Source organism: Serinus canaria, chromosome 15, assembly GCF_022539315.1.
Source record: "Serinus canaria isolate serCan28SL12 chromosome 15, serCan2020, whole genome shotgun sequence".
Lineage (NCBI taxonomy): Eukaryota > Metazoa > Chordata > Aves > Passeriformes > Fringillidae > Serinus > Serinus canaria.
The window spans coordinates 12,247,971-12,265,450 of NC_066329.1; the positions used below are offsets into that span (position 1 = coordinate 12,247,971).

General features: G+C 50.4%; 1 protein-coding gene across 14 annotated transcripts in view; it reads right to left on the reverse strand.

The window, feature by feature from the left end:
• Positions 1-14,393, reverse strand: part of NCOR2 (nuclear receptor corepressor 2) — a 225,854-nt gene extending 211,461 nt beyond the window's left edge. For 12 of the 14 annotated variants that reach the window (XM_030233515.2, XM_050980357.1, XM_050980355.1 and 9 more), the window contains exon 1: positions 14,267-14,392. The gene's annotated coding sequence lies outside the window, so the exon portion shown is untranslated. Of the gene's footprint in view, positions 1-14,266 lie in introns of all 14 variants that reach the window. The other 2 variants (XM_050980353.1, XM_050980352.1) reach the window with 1 other exon arrangement.
• Between the last annotated feature and the right edge of the window lie 3,087 nt (positions 14,394-17,480).

Genomic DNA, 17,480 nt, shown 5'->3' on the forward strand with positions numbered 1-17,480 from the left:
AAAATTGGTGCTTAAAATGCAAATTTTCTTCAGGTCTATCTGCTTCCTCAGCCAGCCCAACAGGCTCCAGCACCCACAACTGTTTCTTACACATTTCCAGCTACCATGACTTTTATTCCTCTGCTAGCTCCTCTCCGTTAGGGTCTTTCGCACATCTCTCATTTTTTTATGAAACTCAAACTGAAAGATGCAGCATATCAAACAAAACACATCTCTCTCCTTCCCACCAGCAACTTCAAGATCCTTCAGCATTGACTGACAACCCACAATATTGTGGGAAAGGCTGTTTTCAGATCAGCTGCTGGAAAAGCTCTTCCAAGGTAGCAGCTGAATTCAAATCACACACCAATTAGCTCAGGGGGATTTGTATGTTTTTCTTTCAGGAAACCTATTTGAAAACAAAACAAAGAGGGAAAAAATGGTTTAAATCTCATTAAAATATCTCAAACTGTGTCACAAGAATGCCACATTTTCCACTGAAGAAAACAGGAGCAGCTTTAACTAATTTCACCTCACCAGACGGAATTTTGTCCTTTAAACCCATTTGCTGCATCCCCCCACCTCCAAGAAGATAACACAGAGGTCCAGAGCAGCTACAGACCTGCTCAGCATCACACAGCAAGTAAACCACTGTGCCAAACTGCCTGGGTCTGTCCTAATCTTTCCCACAAGATGAGGTTTTCCACCCTGCTCCCCTTAGGTTTTCGCCTCCCACCTCAAGGCCACATGCAGATGACCGTGCTTTTTCTGAAGCCAGTGCCAATGAGGCCACTGCATTCGTTATCCAGCAGGATAATGACAGAGTGCAATTCAGTCAACAGCAAATCCTCCCCAGGGAGATGCCCTCTGACCCTCCCTGAGCTGGGGGATGAACGCAGACAGCCAGATCTCAGACAGGCGGCAGGGCTGAGTGAATAATTCCTAATGAATCCTTTCATCTCTTCTTTTGTTTTGGGCAAGGGAGGGAGGGGGTGAAAGGAAATAGTTTGGTACTATCCACCAGCAGAAAATTATTTTCTAGAGCTACCCCAAATCACTGTCATCTGAAGAACATTTTTCATGGCTTCTGCACAGTACGTGGGCACAGAACACAGGCTGCTCTCTGCAGAGAGCCCCTGGTGCAGACAGCCAGTCTGGGAGCAAGAGCCAAACACACAGCAAGAGCAGGGATGCTGCTGGAAGCCTCGCTTAAAATCACCCTTAGGCAGGCAATTGAGAGTTAAGATATCCACTCAAACCACATTTTTGCCAACAAAATTCAGTTCCACAGACACATCAGCAAATGCATGAAGGACAAGAAAGTTCATGAGTGAGGCCCACAGAAAGCCAGGATCTTACCTCTCTCCACATGCCACTCAGACCTCACTATCAATTTTCTCTCATTTTCCAAGCCACAAGCTGTAAGGATAACAAGGATGTGATAAAAGCAGATTTATTTTTTTCCCCAACAAAAAGAAGCAATTCTCATTTCTCCAGTGTGAATTCAGCCGTAGAATTCAGTTTAGCAGCATCTGCTGAACGCTCCAAGTCACCCAGAGGTACCACAGTAAACAAGGGTGGAAAAACAACTCCCAGCTCTGAGATCTCAGAGCTGCTTCACAAGCTTTCAGTCATTCATGCAGCACCCATGGACACTTGGCCTCATCACTTTTAGCCTAGCAGTTTTTATCCCCAGCTCTCAGCTGGTCCTAAAATCAGCCATGTCTGAAGCAGTCCCTTCCAGCTGCACCAGCATTTACTGGGATTTGCCCTCAGCAGGTTGTGGGTTATACTGGGAACAGAAATCACACACAAGGACCACGGTGGTGAGATGCTCCCAGCCCCATTCCCAGACAAATGAACTGACATGAACCTGCACACTTCAACAGAGCTTGGCTGGTGTATTTATATAGATGCCAAATCCCAGGGGTATCAATGACAATCTCTTCCCCAGTAAAACCTGATTACAGTGCTGGACTCTCTAAAACCCCCCTGCCACCTCAGACATCACAGGGAGCAGCCAGCAAACCCCTCCAGGTGCCCTGCACAGCAGGGGCTGCAATGCCAATGATTAAGCAAATCTTCAAAGGAAAAAAAACAAGAGTCCTGGTCAATGACTGACCAGTGTAATAGCTCAGGCTACTATCATGTGCTCTTCTCACACCACATTTGTTTGCTGGGCTGCCCAAGAGGTTTCCAAGGGTCAAACACGAGGTCATCAGCTTTGCTGAAAAATATAAAAAGCTGGAACTGCAAGGAAGGAAGGTCCCAGTACTTACAATTAAGGCTAAAAAAGACATGAAAATGCAAATCCTTTAAGTTTAAACATACCAGAGGCAGCATCAAAAAGGAGAAGAAAAAGAAAAAGGATTTTATGGTTTTTGAAGATGAGACCTTCGCAATATTTAGTAATCCACGAAAAATTCTGACCAGCCTCAAGGACCAAGAGTGGCTGTGGAAAGCAAAACCTTGCTTTCAGGCTATTTTGAGAAGCACTCACAAGGTTTATCCCAGAAACTGCTTTCTGCCTACTCAGATTTCTCAACTGAGCCAATCACATGGTGTTTCGGTGGACTGCTGGAGACACTTGAGAATAGCAGAGCTGCCTGCTGCTATCTGCCTGGCACAGGGTGGTTTTTAATTGAGGCTGAACTCTTAAGTCCCTGCTGCAGTCTGCAGCTCCAATCACTGAAATAATAATTAAACCCAGGAGAAACAGTGCAAAGCAGCAATGCCTTTAACTAGTACATTAAGATGAGGGGACCTGAAGATGTGCACAGACATCTCCAGGATGTGCTGTTCTGTTTCAAGCCTGAGGATTTCACAGATTTTTAAACAGAAAGTCAGAAAGTCAGGGTGGCAGAGATCCTGCAGTACAGAAACAGCAGAGATGCAGGAAAGTATCCACTTTCACCTCACCCAGTCCAAGCAAAAAAAAAAAATAAAAATCAGAATAAGTTTTTGCCATCTGAGTTTGGGACCTTTCTTCCGTGGGAATCTATGAGATTACCCAGAGAGAGGAATGCAGAGCAGGAGATGCACCAAAGATATCAGTATGATTTGAGCCATCCTCCCCAGTTCAAATTAAGCTGTGAAAGAAACCTGTGAAAGAAACCACTCTGAGAAAGTCTGTGCTGGCAGATCAGACATCACAAGTTCAGCTCTGAAATCCGAGGGGAGAGGCTGAGCCTGGAAACGACTCTCCATTAGGTTAATTAGTCAAGTTTGATGTATCCAAGTCGGTTTCCATGGCCACAGGAACTGAAGAGTAATGCTTTACACAGATTTCCTTGTGTGGGACTAGGGACAGGGGAGCTCATCCAGCCTCTCCAGGCCCCCTGGGCAGGCAGGGAGGAAGGAACTTGCCACCCTGGGCTCTGGGCCAGCCCCTGGGCTGGGCTGGGCTGCTCACAAACCCTTTACTGGAACTGCTCCCTGTCCATAAGGCTGCTAAAAATAGCACCCGAGCTCAACCAGGTTAATGACACATCAAGAAGATGCATTTGCACATAAAAATAAACAGAATGCATGCAAGAGCTACCCTCCACCTGGCTTCTGGCTGGCTGGTTTGCAGTGGGGAGAAAAATCAAAAAGCTGCTCTGTTTTCTCTTAAAAATTCAATGCCTATCTGTCAAAGAAGTGACAGAAAGCTGTCCATCTCTGCAAACACTATGCCAAATACAGCTGAAGCTTGTCTGTCAATTGCAGAGCCTGGAAAGAGACCACAGCATATTACAAACAAACAAACAAACGTTTTAAGTGTCATTAGTTACATTACGATCAACATCACGTCAGTTGCTTACAACTCTACTCTGCAGCAAACACTCACCCAAGCACTAGCACCCATGAGTAAAATCTACTGCAACTTCAGGAACAGCAGCAGATTTAGAAAAGAGTGGGAGAGAAAAAGCAATTTGTAATTCAGCAAGGCTCCTGTGGCAGAGCAGGTTTAAGCTCCTTTGAGAAAAGGACTCTGCTCTCACTCTCTGTTCCTCAGGTGCCTCGCTGAGCCAGGACTGAAGCTGCCACACTGCACAGAGGATGGCTCCTGCCCAACTTTGCTCTCCATCAGTTGGCCCTGGGCATGCAGGGCACGGCACAAAAGCACAGAGCACTTGAGTCTGCTGGGTGCACAAGCAAAACTCCAGGGAAAAAGGTGCTGCAGCCAGCACAAAGCAGCAACAATGTGAAAAACCCAAGCCGGCCACAGGGGAACATTCTCAGTCACCGCTCCCAACCAAGCACTTCATTTCCAGCTCACAGAAAAGGAGCAAACGCCACAGACCATGGCAGAAATGACTGAGCTGCTACAGCAGTGCCTGAGCTTGACCCCAAGCTGAAACTGCTGCTGGAACACCAACAGAACCTACCTGAGGGTCTCTGTCACCTGCTGCAAAACTGACTGGTGTGTCCCACGTTGAGAGAGACACATGGCATGACTGCAAACAGGTCTGTGCACAAGGCTGGGGGGAACATCTCCCCTCTTAGAAGGGAATTTCAGCCCTGTGGAATTTCCTCCTGCAAAGAAAGGCTTGAAGCACAACCAGGTTGTGTAAAGTACAGCCACTCTTGCCTGATTTCAGGCCCTGTGTCCCCTGGCTCAACATCCGTCCTTGCAGCACCCATACTTGGAACTGACTTAAACAAAACCATGACTGCTTGGTGAAGACATTCATTCAGCTACTCAGGTCAAAAACAACAGGAGAGAGAAGCACTGTGATAGGAACATGCTGAGAGGCAGAGAGATGGCAAACTCCTCCAACCAGCACTACAGCCAAAGTGCCCCAATTTCAGAAATACAGCTTGAACAAAGTGAGCTAGATGCTGTGAAAAAAGGGGAGCAGGAATCACCCCTGTCTGACAGCTCCAACCCCACCAAGAGTTACAATCAGCCCCACCTTTCTCAGTAGGTTAAAGTTCAGCCGTCAGCTTCCCCCCCATCTCTGCACATGCCATAAATAGTTGCTCATAGAGATTTCTGTTACACTTACCAAAAAACTGGGAGTGGCTGCGTGACAGGAGCACAGAACACAGAGAAGACCATTCTCTTCTCTAATTGTTCTGCCCCCTCAACACACACCAAAATGACTTGGCAAGGCTGCAAGGCAAAGCTGCTGTATTTATTATTTATTTACACTTTTTTTTTCTGCTGGTTAAGAAGCTTCATAAAGCAGATTGCAAATGGCCAAGACAGCACTGGCACCTTTTCCAAGTTTTGCATAAACTGGAATGAGTGAAGAACAGCAGGGATAGCAGCATTCCTAACCGTGTCCTTTACAAAAGATATTTTACCTGAGAATTAATTCCTAAGTTACCTAAGTAAATTAATTGTTACCTAAGAATTAATTGGCAAAATACTCAAGAAGTTTGTAAAGGCAAGTGTGAACACTCACTTATTTCTGGGTATGGTGCTTGTACCCTAGGGATCAGCCTCTAAAACACAAATCAGGATGTGCAGGCTGGCTGATCAGAAGGCAGGGGAGTGTCTGTGTTAGCCAAACACATTCAGTGCCTGGAGCAGCACTCGGGTAAGCCCAGGCTGAGCAGTCGTGCACGGACACGCTGTTCCTGGAGCAGCCAGGGCCCTGACTCTGCACCCATCTTCCAACTCAGCCAAAGGTTCAAGGTGTTTCCGCATGAAACAAGGAACTGGAGCGAGGCAAACACAATAATACATTGTGTGGGGACTGAAACCTCCTGCTGAGGAGAAATCCACAGACGTTTAAAAAGCACAACCGAGCAAAATGCAGAAAAAAATAAGACACAGATGGAGCTTCAAGCTCTTGCCTCATTGAGCCAGACCAAAACTCGCTCCGCCTTTGGCAGGGGAAACAGGAGCAACCAGGGTGCTTGTGTCTGCCTCTGCAGCACAACTCCTCCACCTCAGGGTAAAGCAAATTCCCCATTTCTCAGCCTTCTCTGCTGTTGGCAGAGTTTAAGGACATTCTCAGAAGTGCATTAGATTTCACGAGCACCGGTCTCGGTGGAGAAGATGCAAACCTCAGCTCTGCACAGTGAGAGAGTTAAAATAAAAACACAACCCTTAAGGTACATGCTGACTTCTCTCTTTACTTCTGTTTCATAATGCTGGAGAAAACCCAAAACCCTGCAGTGTTTCTCACTCCAACACCACACAGCCCTCAGGAACGCTGCTGGCAACTGGCTGGGTTCAGGACCAAAACCACAGCAGCTCTTTATGTGCATCTCAAGACACGTAGACATCAAAAGCCAAAAAAAAAAAACCCAACCCAAAAAAAAAAAACCCACCCCAACAATTTTTAAGTAGCAACCCTGTCAAGATATAAAAGTAAAGCCAAAACAAAAACCTACAAATGAAGCAAAAAAAAAAAAAAAAAAAAAAAAAAGAGAGGAAGAAGAAAACAAGGGCTGGCTGACACCTCCTATACATGCTGCCAGCAGGATCATTTGCTCCAAAAATAAGGATGCTCAACACATCTTAACTGATGACATGACAACTGCTTCACGTCCCAACACCGAAGTTGCATAAAAACCTCTCAATACCCATTGCCTTGCAGCTCAGTAAAAAATAAAAAAGAACTCTACTCACTCAGAGCAAGCAACAGACACCGTGTGCCGCTCCTCAGAAAGGTTTTCAGCTCTTCATTTCCACTCAAGCATCCACTCAGGCTGCAGAGAATCATTTTACCCCTCTGCCCTTTGCCAGTCACGCTCAGCAGCTCCAGCCACAAGGCTGCAGCTGAGCTGGCTGCCCAGGTGCCTGTGCCCACAGCATGCAAAAATATCTCAACTGTAGCTCTGGATCCCAACAAACTCCTCAGAGCAAGCGCACAAAGGGAGAGCTACTGACTCCAGGTCCCCCCCAGACAGCAGCAACCAACCTCCTGCAGAGCCTGGATATGCTCAGGCTGCCTCAGCAGCACCTCCTGAATAAGAGACATGTAAGACTAGAAAGCCTTCAATAACAATTCTGAAGGCTTTTTCCACTGCCAGTTCAGAGAGTTTTCCCAAAACACTGAACACACTGATTCCTGTAACGCAAACTTTGCTGCACTTTATTTCTTTGACAGTTTTTAATCACCTCTGGTCTAGCATTTGGAAATTATTATTCACACACACAACAGGAACAAGGCTGCAGGGAAACATGAATTTCACTGGCCTGCCTGGTTTTGTCTGTGGACACCACCTCACATATTACCAAATCAAAACAAGCCGGCCAACTTGAGCGTGAGGGGGAAATGAAAGGGCAGACCGGTGACCTAGAAATGAAGCTGACACTCTGGCATGAGCTTGAAACTCTGCAGCAAAGGGGGAAAAAAATAGACTGTAACTGCTTTCAAGATGGAACTTGAAAAGTTAATGGAATAATGGAATTATATGATGTGGTACCCACAGAAAAGCAAGGACTTGATCAAGGAAGTTGCTAAACACAAGAAATTCTTACACCAAAGGGAGGACATAGTTATTTAAGGTTCAGATGCCATAAAAACACCCCTTCCAAACCACTGGAGAAACTTCCTGAGCCCAAAGTTCTGGTACCAAACACCACTGCTCTGACAGCCACCCAAGATTTACACACCACACCATGTCACAAATCACATGATGGCAACAGCATGGGCTTGAGCAGGCAGTAGACAAAGCTTGAGGGCTTCAAGCAGTGGATCAGGAATGCCACAGTCTCAGCACTGATCCAATGCAAACTCACACTGCCAGGTGTAATTGGTTCAAAGAGGGTGTTCACAAGCTACCTTTGTTCCAGCAAGTCTCAGGCTTGAGGGAGTAACATCCACATCAGCAGCAGAAACCACCACAGGACCCGCATCGCCCTCGGCAAGGCTGACAGAGAGGCCTCCATGAGCCAACATCCAGCCCAGACCCTGCATGCACCATCAGGTAATCCAGTGTAAATCACTGGGGAGTCACAGCCTCCCAAAACCAGCTCCTTGCAACATCAGAGCAAGGAGATCACGCGGCCTCAGCAGTAAACACTTACACAGAACGCTTCTGCTGCAAGAGCCAGGTGCTGCCACTGATAAACCACGTGCTCTCCAGGGCTTCTGCAGCACTGCAGGTACAGGTTTGAGAAGTTTGCAGAGGCCAAAGACTGAGCTATTTATGAAGTGCTCAAGTACCATGCAGCTGAGATCTGGTCTTATAAAAATCTAGCCGCTGGAGTAATTTTATAAGGTTTTAAAATATTTTCAGAAGAAAGCCAACTTTCCATTGTTTGCCACAGCTTGTTAGAAGCCCACACATCCCGCAGTGTAGAGGAAAAGACACCCTCCACCCTCTCCAGCCAGCACTGCATGGCTGGAGGCACAGGCAGATTTTCAGAAAGCTCCACTTTGCCTGTCGTCCTACTCAGCAATTCAGTTCTCCCACCACATCCCACTGACACCCAAGCACAGGGCTCTGTCCTCCACCGTGCTCTGTTGCAATAATCAGGCCCCAGCTCTTTACACAACCACCTAAGCCTCCAGACCTTGCAATTAAACACTCCCTGAGGAGGATGAAACCTGCCCACCTGGGAGGCAGCAAGTCCCCAGGGACCGAACACAGACGATGGGATGATCTGCACCAGGAACCTTCCCAAATCCTGTCATCCTCCACCCACGGGCTGACACATTTCTTTCCTTCTGCCTTCTTCAACACAGAGACAAGGAAGAGCACACTGCAAACGACTCTCCTGCCCTAACATGCACAGGACAAACCCAAACTGTGTTGCTTAAGAAGCTGGTAGGCAACATTCATGTACCAGCACAGAGCACCAGACAGAGCCTTCAGAAAACAGAGCTTAGAGGGTGCAGAAGTCCCAAAAACTACATGATAGATGGTCACAGCACTGAAGTACTGATTCAGTTTACAGCCAGCTCCCTGAGCAGGCAGAGAGAAGCACACCCAACTGGAAGAGTTAACTTCCCACACATCTGGCCAAAGCTGCATTTCTGGGCACCGCCACTCTGTCCAGTGTTACGCCAGGGAAACAATGCTAAATAAAGATTATGTGGAGTGGTATTATGTAAATAATTCTCTTCCACAATGAAAGGATAAACCTAGACTGCCTGGTTAGTTATTAACCCAGGAGCCAGCGCTGCAGAGAGGAAATCCTGCCGGCTCTGCCTCCCTCCCTGACACACGCACCACCCGCCCAGAGAGCCACAGCCAGGCCTCCAGCCTCCAGAGACAATACCCACACCATCCCTGGCCTCCCTGCATGCTGGCACTCTCCCTCACATCACTTCCCACAGGAGGAAAACTATTTGGACCCCACCACACTGTCTCCTCCCAGGGCAACCCCACTCCCACCGTCATCACTGCTGCCAATGCTCAACTTGGCTCTCTCCCTCTTCTTCATCCTCCTCTCACCATCAGCCCAGGACATGAAGGGTTCCCTATGCTATGATGGGAACACACTCTTGGACACATCCCTTCTCTTGAAGGCCTTCCCTTCCCCTCACAGCTGAGCCCACTTTACTTGCACATCTTCTTCTGCCCAGAATAACTTCCTCGACCTTTCTGCCTCTTTTTCTCCCTGCAACCTTCCTGCTGCCTTGGCCTCACGTCTGAATGCTTTATGTTTGTCGTACGATTTTAAATCTGTCAGCAATTCATCCATCTGCCACCTCCCGGGTTTTTAATGCCGCAAAACGTTCTGGGATACAGCCTTGCATAAACCTCTTGGTGGAAAATTAGGCTGTAGCTCATTCAGAAACCAAACTGGCTTTGAGATCATTTCTTTCCAAGGTGCTGGGCTATTTCAAAGGCTGGCTTCTTCCCTACAGCGAGCAGAAAAGCCATGATGCTATCCGGTCTAAAATAAACATTATGGGAGCAGCGATAAGGGGAAACATTTCAGCTGACTAAGAGCAATGCGGGTTCAAATCCAAGCGTAAGCTGATATTGCTTATAATTTGTTCCTGAGCCAAAAACACAGACTGGGAGTGAAAAAATGGAAGGCATTAAACAACAAGCAGCGTACTCAGCGACTCTGAAAAACTTCAGCATTTCCATTTACGTTATTATTTTTTTAAATAACCTTCAGTTTCACGGACCATAAAGTTAATTTGGAGTAACTTCCCTTCTCTGTAACTAGACAGAGCTGCTATCCTTTACATTCATTAATGTTTGCTCAATGCTCCGCAGCTATAAAGAGAGCACTAACCATTATCAGCATCCTCCACGCACCCAGCAGGCACATAACCACTGCTGTGCTCTCCCTGTCCCCTCCCTGTGCCCCAGATCACCTCCAGCTCTGGCACTGTGGTCACAATCACCGTCATGGACAACCACTTCCATCTTTACTGCTTTCCTTCCAGCGCCAGGCACCTCTCCCCTGCAGGCAGGGCTCCTCTCTGGGCCTCTCCAAGCCAGATTCAGATCATCAGCAATCAGTGCCCCCTCACCTACCCACCCTCAGCCAGGTCACATTCCTCAGCTCCACACAGTGAAGGGGGATGCTAGCATGTGAGCACTGCCTGCTCATCAGAAACATCCCCTCCTGGGGACCCTGCTCACCTTTAGTAGGAACAGTCCACATCCCAGAGAGACTCCATCTGCCAAAGGCAGGTTGGCAGGAACAGAGAACTGGTGGCCTCAAGAAAGGAAGTGACAAGTAGGGTGGGCAGCAGGACTGGGGGTGCAGCCCTGATTTCTCAATTCCCAGTACAGTCCCGCAGCTGCCTCGTGCTCAGGTCAGGGATCACTTCCCAAAACTGACGAATCACTCATTTCCTTCTGCTCTTCTGTCCTCCTTCCCTTCCTGCCAGATCCATCCCTCACTCTGATCAAGCTTTTACATGCATTTTCATGCCCTCTGTTCTGAAGCTCCAGCTCCCTCTTCAATCTTCTTTTTGGGAAAGCAGCTCTGCTCTAGTCATGCTCATTAAATGACACACATTTCCATTTTCTACTGCAATGCAAAGATCTATCCCTTGACATTACAGGGCAAATCAGAGACCTCAACACCTGTGTGCCAGCACAAGCCCAGCCATAAATAGCAATTCTCTGCTGCTTCCTATGTCGATACACAGCAAGGGCCCTTCAAAGCCTTGCAGGAGCCTGTGCCACAGCAGCCTCGATGAGAATCCATGACCTCACGATGCCCAAATCCTTAGGCAGCTGCAAAAGCCTCAGTCACTAATCAGAGAGGCGACTGGGTGCTGCTATACCTCATTTCCAGCTCCATTAGAGCTGACCCTGCTCTCCGCTGAAAACTCTCAGCGAAGACGAAAGCGAGCTACAGCTCCTAAAAACGCAGCTGCACAAAAATAACAGTGCTCCAAAGAACACACTGGCCTGGATTCCCATCCCTGTGCACCCCTGCAGCCAAGGCCATGGGCTGCATTTGGGGACCACTGCTCACAGGCACAAAACCCAGGGGGGAACCAGCACTTTGCCCCTGGGAGTAACGAGCCCTCACACTGAACAAGCAAAGCACTCATGGAGAAAGAGAGACTCTTCACCAGCTCTCCAGCAGACTTGCTCTGACACATTGAACTTCACATAACCCCACCAGCCTCAGTTTTCTGACTGGTGAAGGGATCTGGTCAGAATGAGACACTGGGTTAGGGATGGGGAGCACTGCACCCCAAACCTCCTCCTCCAACCCACTGCCCTTCACAACTGCTCAAATCAGCCACCCAAAACCCACCTCTGAAAAGTTACCAATTTAATCCTTCTTCTGTACCCACTCATCTAGAAACTGACAAGATCGTAACTTTCCTCCCCCCGCAGGGCCACGACGATGATGGTATCTCAGGCACATAAATTATAGTCAGCTTCAAACAGGTTTTCCCAGGACAACTAGATTGCAAAAAGGACTGCTGAAAACCAGAACCAGCAGTGGGAGGAACACTGGCAGCCATCAAAGGGGGACAAATAATTCACAGCCATGTCACAAAAGATGAAGATATCGCCTATGACCCAATTCCAGCCGTGGAGATGAGACAGGGAGCTCTCAACACGTGCAGCTATCAGCACAGCTGCATGCACACCATCGCTGCCAATCACAACAAAACTGCCTTTAGCACACTGCATCTCCTAATTACAAGACGTGAACACGGCCTGAACCAAGCCCTCTTTGGATCTAGTGCAGGATGGCTCCAGGGATTAGTACAAGCTCCACTGGAGGCAGCTTGGTTCCAATCCAACCACAGCCATTAGCAAGCGAAAAGTATTGCCAAGCAGCAGCTGGCTGGTGGCTTGCACGAAACAAGTTTATGGTTTCAGTGCAGATCCTGTCGCAAAAAAATGCCAGTCACCTCCCTGGAGCTCCAAGGTGTGAAGGCAGAGGCACCCACCTGCTTCTGCAGTGCTGGAGATGCTGATGTGGGAGGTGTTCCCACATGGGCCCAGGACCAGCTCCGCAGAGCCAGCCCTGACCTCCGCAGGGGTTTCAGAACCAGGTATGTTTTGCAACTTGGCAGAAACACACAGCTAAGTAACAGAAACCACCACCCACATGAAGCCAGGAGAACAAAGTACCAGTGTTTTCCTGCCCCAGACATGTGCGTGCCCCATCTCCTCTCTCACACCAAAAATAGCTTCTACTTTTTCCCTTTTGGCAACAACAATCCGAGGTTTGAGTGCATTTGCTTTCAATAAACTAAACACGTTTTGCAAGAGTCTCTCTCACAGTGAAACTTACTCAATTAAAGTTATAAAATATTTGTCCCAGGCAAAACTTCCCTCCTGTGGCATCGTGGGACTCAACCCCAAGACACTTTGCGAGCCTTGCTCACTGAATTCTTCACTCAAGGCACAGGTCCCCCACACAGTTGGCAGACCCAGGCACACAGGAGGTTTGAGCTAAATCCCAAAGTCACCCAACATCAGCACTGAAACTCAGAGAATTAAGCACTATTTGATTAAAACCATCCAGGAATACACGGCTCCACGAAAGCCCTTGAAAAATCTTCTCATCGCTTCCAGAAGAGAGGGAAATGTTCATCCAGTTGTCCCAACTCACACTGGCTCCCTTTATGAATCAGTAGTAATACCAAGTGTTTATCAGGAAAGCACAAGGCAAACTTAAACTCAACCTTGCTGATAAAACCCCTATACTAAATGGAAAAACTCTCACCCCACATGACCAAGGAATACCAGTGGAACGAAATCACATCCACCAAACTGATTAAAAACACCAGATTCAGCAAAACCCTGACGGTTTTCAGGCATCCAGAGCACCAGCCTTTCCTTCGCAGGAATACTGAGGGAGAGGTCGCCAGAAGAGTTCAAACCATAAATGCCTGTGAACCGAGGGGTTAGGAAATACCCACTGCACGGATCACCTCCAGCAGCACTGTCCTCTCCGGCACATTCTTGAGCTGACCCAAAACACAGAGTTCAGGGAGCAGACGCAGCCTCGGGCGCAGGCAGCAGTGCCTGCAGGCGTGCTGGGCTTCCAGAGGGTTCAAAGCGCTGCAAGCAGGGATGGCTTTGTTGGGTCAACACGGCCCCGGGCAGCCCCAGCCCGAGTCCTGCAGGTTTTGCTGCTTCAGTGGTGTTGGCAGCAGCCCACATGGCAGGCAGCTGCCTGCACCCACTGCAGCCTGCTCTTTGTGCGTTGTCAGGGCAAGGGAGCAGGAGGAAGGCCGAGGGAGAAGAGGGAACAGGAAATTACAAGAATCAACAGAGAAAAAAAAAAACAAAAAAATGCGATCACTCCAGAGACCTCAGCTGGGGTTCAGAGAAACGTGCACTTGTTGCCTGCAGACACCCGGCTCAGTTACCTCCCGTAAATATTTACACGGCGAACACCACACGGCCGGAGGAGCCAGCCCCGCAGCTCGCGTCATGGTCAGGAGCCGGCCGTGCCCCCCGCAGCTCCGGGGGAGCCGGGCCGCTCCCGGTGCCCCTCGGATGCCCATTCATTGCTCCGGCCGTGGGCCAGCGCCAGCCCACCGGCCCCCAACGCGGGGCGAGAGCCGCAAAACACAGCGGGATTGAACGAAAGGGAGGAAAAAAGAGGAATGGGGGGGTAAAAAAAAAAGCCCTTGGGTGCCCCCACCCCGCAGAGGGGTGTCCCCGCCAGCCTGCCAAGTGCGGGGCTCCCCGGCGCTCCCGCGCGCCGCGTTCTCTTGAGGCCAAAACCAGCAAAACCAACAGGAAAAAAAAAAAAAAAAAAGAAAAAGAAAATAATAAGAGAAAGTTTCTCCCCGGCGAGCAGCTCCCGTGGCACATTTTCATTTTTACGTAACGCGGCCGCCTTTCCCCACCTGCGGGGAGCGGAGCGGAGCGGGCCCCCCAGCCCGGCCCGCGCGCACCCCGGCACCGGGGGCTCCCCCGGGGCTCCCCCCTCCCGACTTACCTAATCCCGCCGGCAGCTGCCGCCCCCCATCGCCGCCGCCGCTCCCGCTTCAGCGGCCGGCGGGGCAGCGCTGGGCGCGGGGACGCGGCCCCGCCATCTGCGCCGTGTTTATAAATCCAGAGCCATGGGGCTGCGAGCCGCGCCGCCCGCCCGCCCGTCCGTCCGTCCGTCCGTGGGGCCGGGCCGCCCCTCGCCGCAGCGCCGGCCCCGCAGCGCCCAGCCCAGCCCAGCCTAGCCCTGCCCGCCCCGGCGCGGCAGGAGGCGGCGGTCGGTCGGTCGCTCGGTGTCTCGCTCGGTCTCTCGGTCGGTCCCTAAGGCCGCCCCACAGCCGGCCGGGCGGGGCGGGGCGGAGCGGGGCCGCGCCGCCCGCGCGCATTAAAGGGGCCGCGCGCGCCCGCGCCGCCGAGCGCCCGGCGGGACCCGGCGGAGCCGCGGATCGCGACACCGGCTGCACCCCTGTCACCCGCCGTGCCCCTGTCACCGCCGCTGCCATCGGCTGCACCCCTGCCAGCGCTTTATCAGTGCCACCGGGTACCTCGGTGCTGCCGGTGTTCCCAGCTTAAGCGGTGCGGCGGGCCGCGTTAGTGTCCCTGCGTGTCATTGGTGATGTTCTGGGTGCAAATCAGGGATTCTCACTTGCGGGGTGAGCTGGCCGATAATCCCCTCGTGCCGGTGGGATTTCGGACGCTTCGGAGGAGCAGGTTGGGGACCGCTTGGCTTTCTGAGCCCTGACAAAGGTTCAGCTCCGAGAAATTGTCCGGAGCATTCCACGGCAACATAGTTAAGAAACTTCAATTTTCCCGCAAAAGGAAGGTGGGGGGCTTCAGGAGAAGACCCCGTGATGCACATTCCCAGCCCTGGGTTAGTGTCTGTACTGTGATCCCGACTGCATCAAAAACCTTCTCGGGGTGCGATCTTTGCAGGAAAATCTGAACAATTTAACAAGCAGATGCCTACAGGAATCCGCACTGAGGCAACCTAGGTCACTGTCAGATTTTAACTAATATCTTGCTTTTTCACACTTATTCTTCCCCTCCATCCTCCCAGGGGGGATGAGGAAGGTCACATCTCCTCAGCCACCACTGTTCCCGCTGCACTGCTGGGTGTCCCTCCCCAGGCGAGCCCACCCCCTCTCCCTGCCACGAGTGATGCATGACCCCAACAGCTGGAAAAGCATCCAGCGAACCTCCCCTGCTCCAGCAGCTGTAAAAACCTCCACGTGTCCTAACCCTCACCCTAACCCCCGCTCCAGCAGCAGATGCGGGCTTGCAGGGGTGCCCTGCAGTTCTCTACTCTTTCCGCATCTCCCCGGCAGCGGGAGGGCAGCAGAGCGGGCAGCTCTCGGCATTCCTTGTCCCAATACGGCTGCAGGGCACAGGGACTTTCCCAGGCCTGGGCTCGGTCTCCTTGAGTCACCCCACTCGATATGTAAGCACAGGCGCACGCCACGGTGCGAGCATAAACACCGGGAGCAGCAGGCAAATTGCCTGAAATGAGCCTGGCGCGTCAGAAAAAGCAGGAAAAGTTGCCCTCCCGTGCCTGTGGCAGTTGTGTGTCTGCTGGCTCAGGGCAGCGCCCTTTGTGTGGTTCGAGTCTTCGGTTTATCCACAGGCTGAGTGTCTTGTGAAAGCAAAGGAGCAGATCAGATCTTTCTCTTGAAAATATGTTTGTCTTGGTAGATAAAGAACCCAGTTTATCCCTGTTGCATTGTGAGGCTTCTCCACTCCAGCCATTTAGCATTTCCTGAAGTTTTGGGTGTTTTTTTTTTTTTTATATCTGTGATGTTTCACTTAATGAATGGAAGGTAAGTCCTGTACCACAGCAAAAAGTCTCAGGACTTTAATTTTACAGGAGCCAGGCATTTATATCCCAGTGACCTTAGAACAACATTAGAATCAAATGTATTTAAGTAAACCCCTTAGGGTTGAACACACTTTCCAGCAACACCGAATACCCTGCCAGAGCACAGATAGATTTTTTTTGCCTGTTCTTGCAGTCCAGAAGGCCATGGTGCCAGAGGGAACCACCAGGCTGGTGTTGCAGTGGGAATATGGAGTTTTTGCAGTGACATTGCTCTTAGAACAGTAGGGATTATTCCCTTGCGCATTTCTAGCTCTTGGAGCCTCGAGGCTTTTTGTTTTCAAGCATTTTCCCCTGGAAACTGGAAGCTTCTTGAGCTGGAGAAATCACAGATAAAATCATGACAGCATCTCCAGGCTCTGGGAGCTGACGCTCGAGGTGAGCAAAGCCCAGGGTGAGCCTGCCCAGAGCATCCCGGAGCAGAGGGAGTGCTGCCGCGGGTGCTGTGCTGCAGAGGGACACGTACACTCCTCTTAGAGCCGGGAGACAGAGCCTGGCTGCCGCTGCAATCCCGGTGTGTCTGTGCTGCGAGGCTGCAGATAGCTTACACAGATTTTCCTTCGCGTTTCACTTGGAAGCTGCCGTTGATAGCTATTCCATCAGATAAAATGGTAATGCGAGCCGTCCAGCAGCAAAGATGGGGATTTCGGCTCTCAGTGGAAAACTGGAGTCCTGCCTCAGATATTCGAGATGGTCTGCATTAAACTTGTCCCATGGCCGGTACAAACGCAATGAAATTGGGGTGTTTTCTTGCTGAGGTTGACCTGAACTCCTCCAGGAAAAGAAGTGAGATGCAAAACAGGAGCCACCCTCCCTTTGAAACCACCCTGCCATAGAAAGCTTCAGGGGAAAGTGATTACATCTAAAGCAAGCCGCTGCCTTTAGCCTCAGTCAGCTGTAATTGACTTTATCGGAGCATCAGCCCACTAGGACCAGTGGGAGTGAAAACTTTGGCAGGGGTTCGCCCTCCACAGCCATGAATTGTGGCACAGGGACGAGGGGTCTTGGACCTGCTGGTCTCAGGGAGGGACTGGGGGTAGCTCTGGCAAAGGGTGGAGGCAGCGGGAGGTTTGCAGCCCTGCCCTGCATGATGCAACGCAGCTGCCTCCAAAGCACCTTCCCACCGCCCTGGTGACCTGCCTTTACTTGCTCCAGGCATGAGAGGAATTCGGTGGGACTCAGAGGATGTAAAGGGATGGAGTTCACCTTAGGGAAATGGATCTGTCTCAGGGAAAAAACCAACCAAACTAAAGATCTCGGCAGGTTTCCCTGGGAAAGGGGGAAAGGCAAAACCCGAGGATGCAGCTGGGGTTGTGGGATCATGCCATTCCTCACTCCTGCCTTTTTCTGTGTT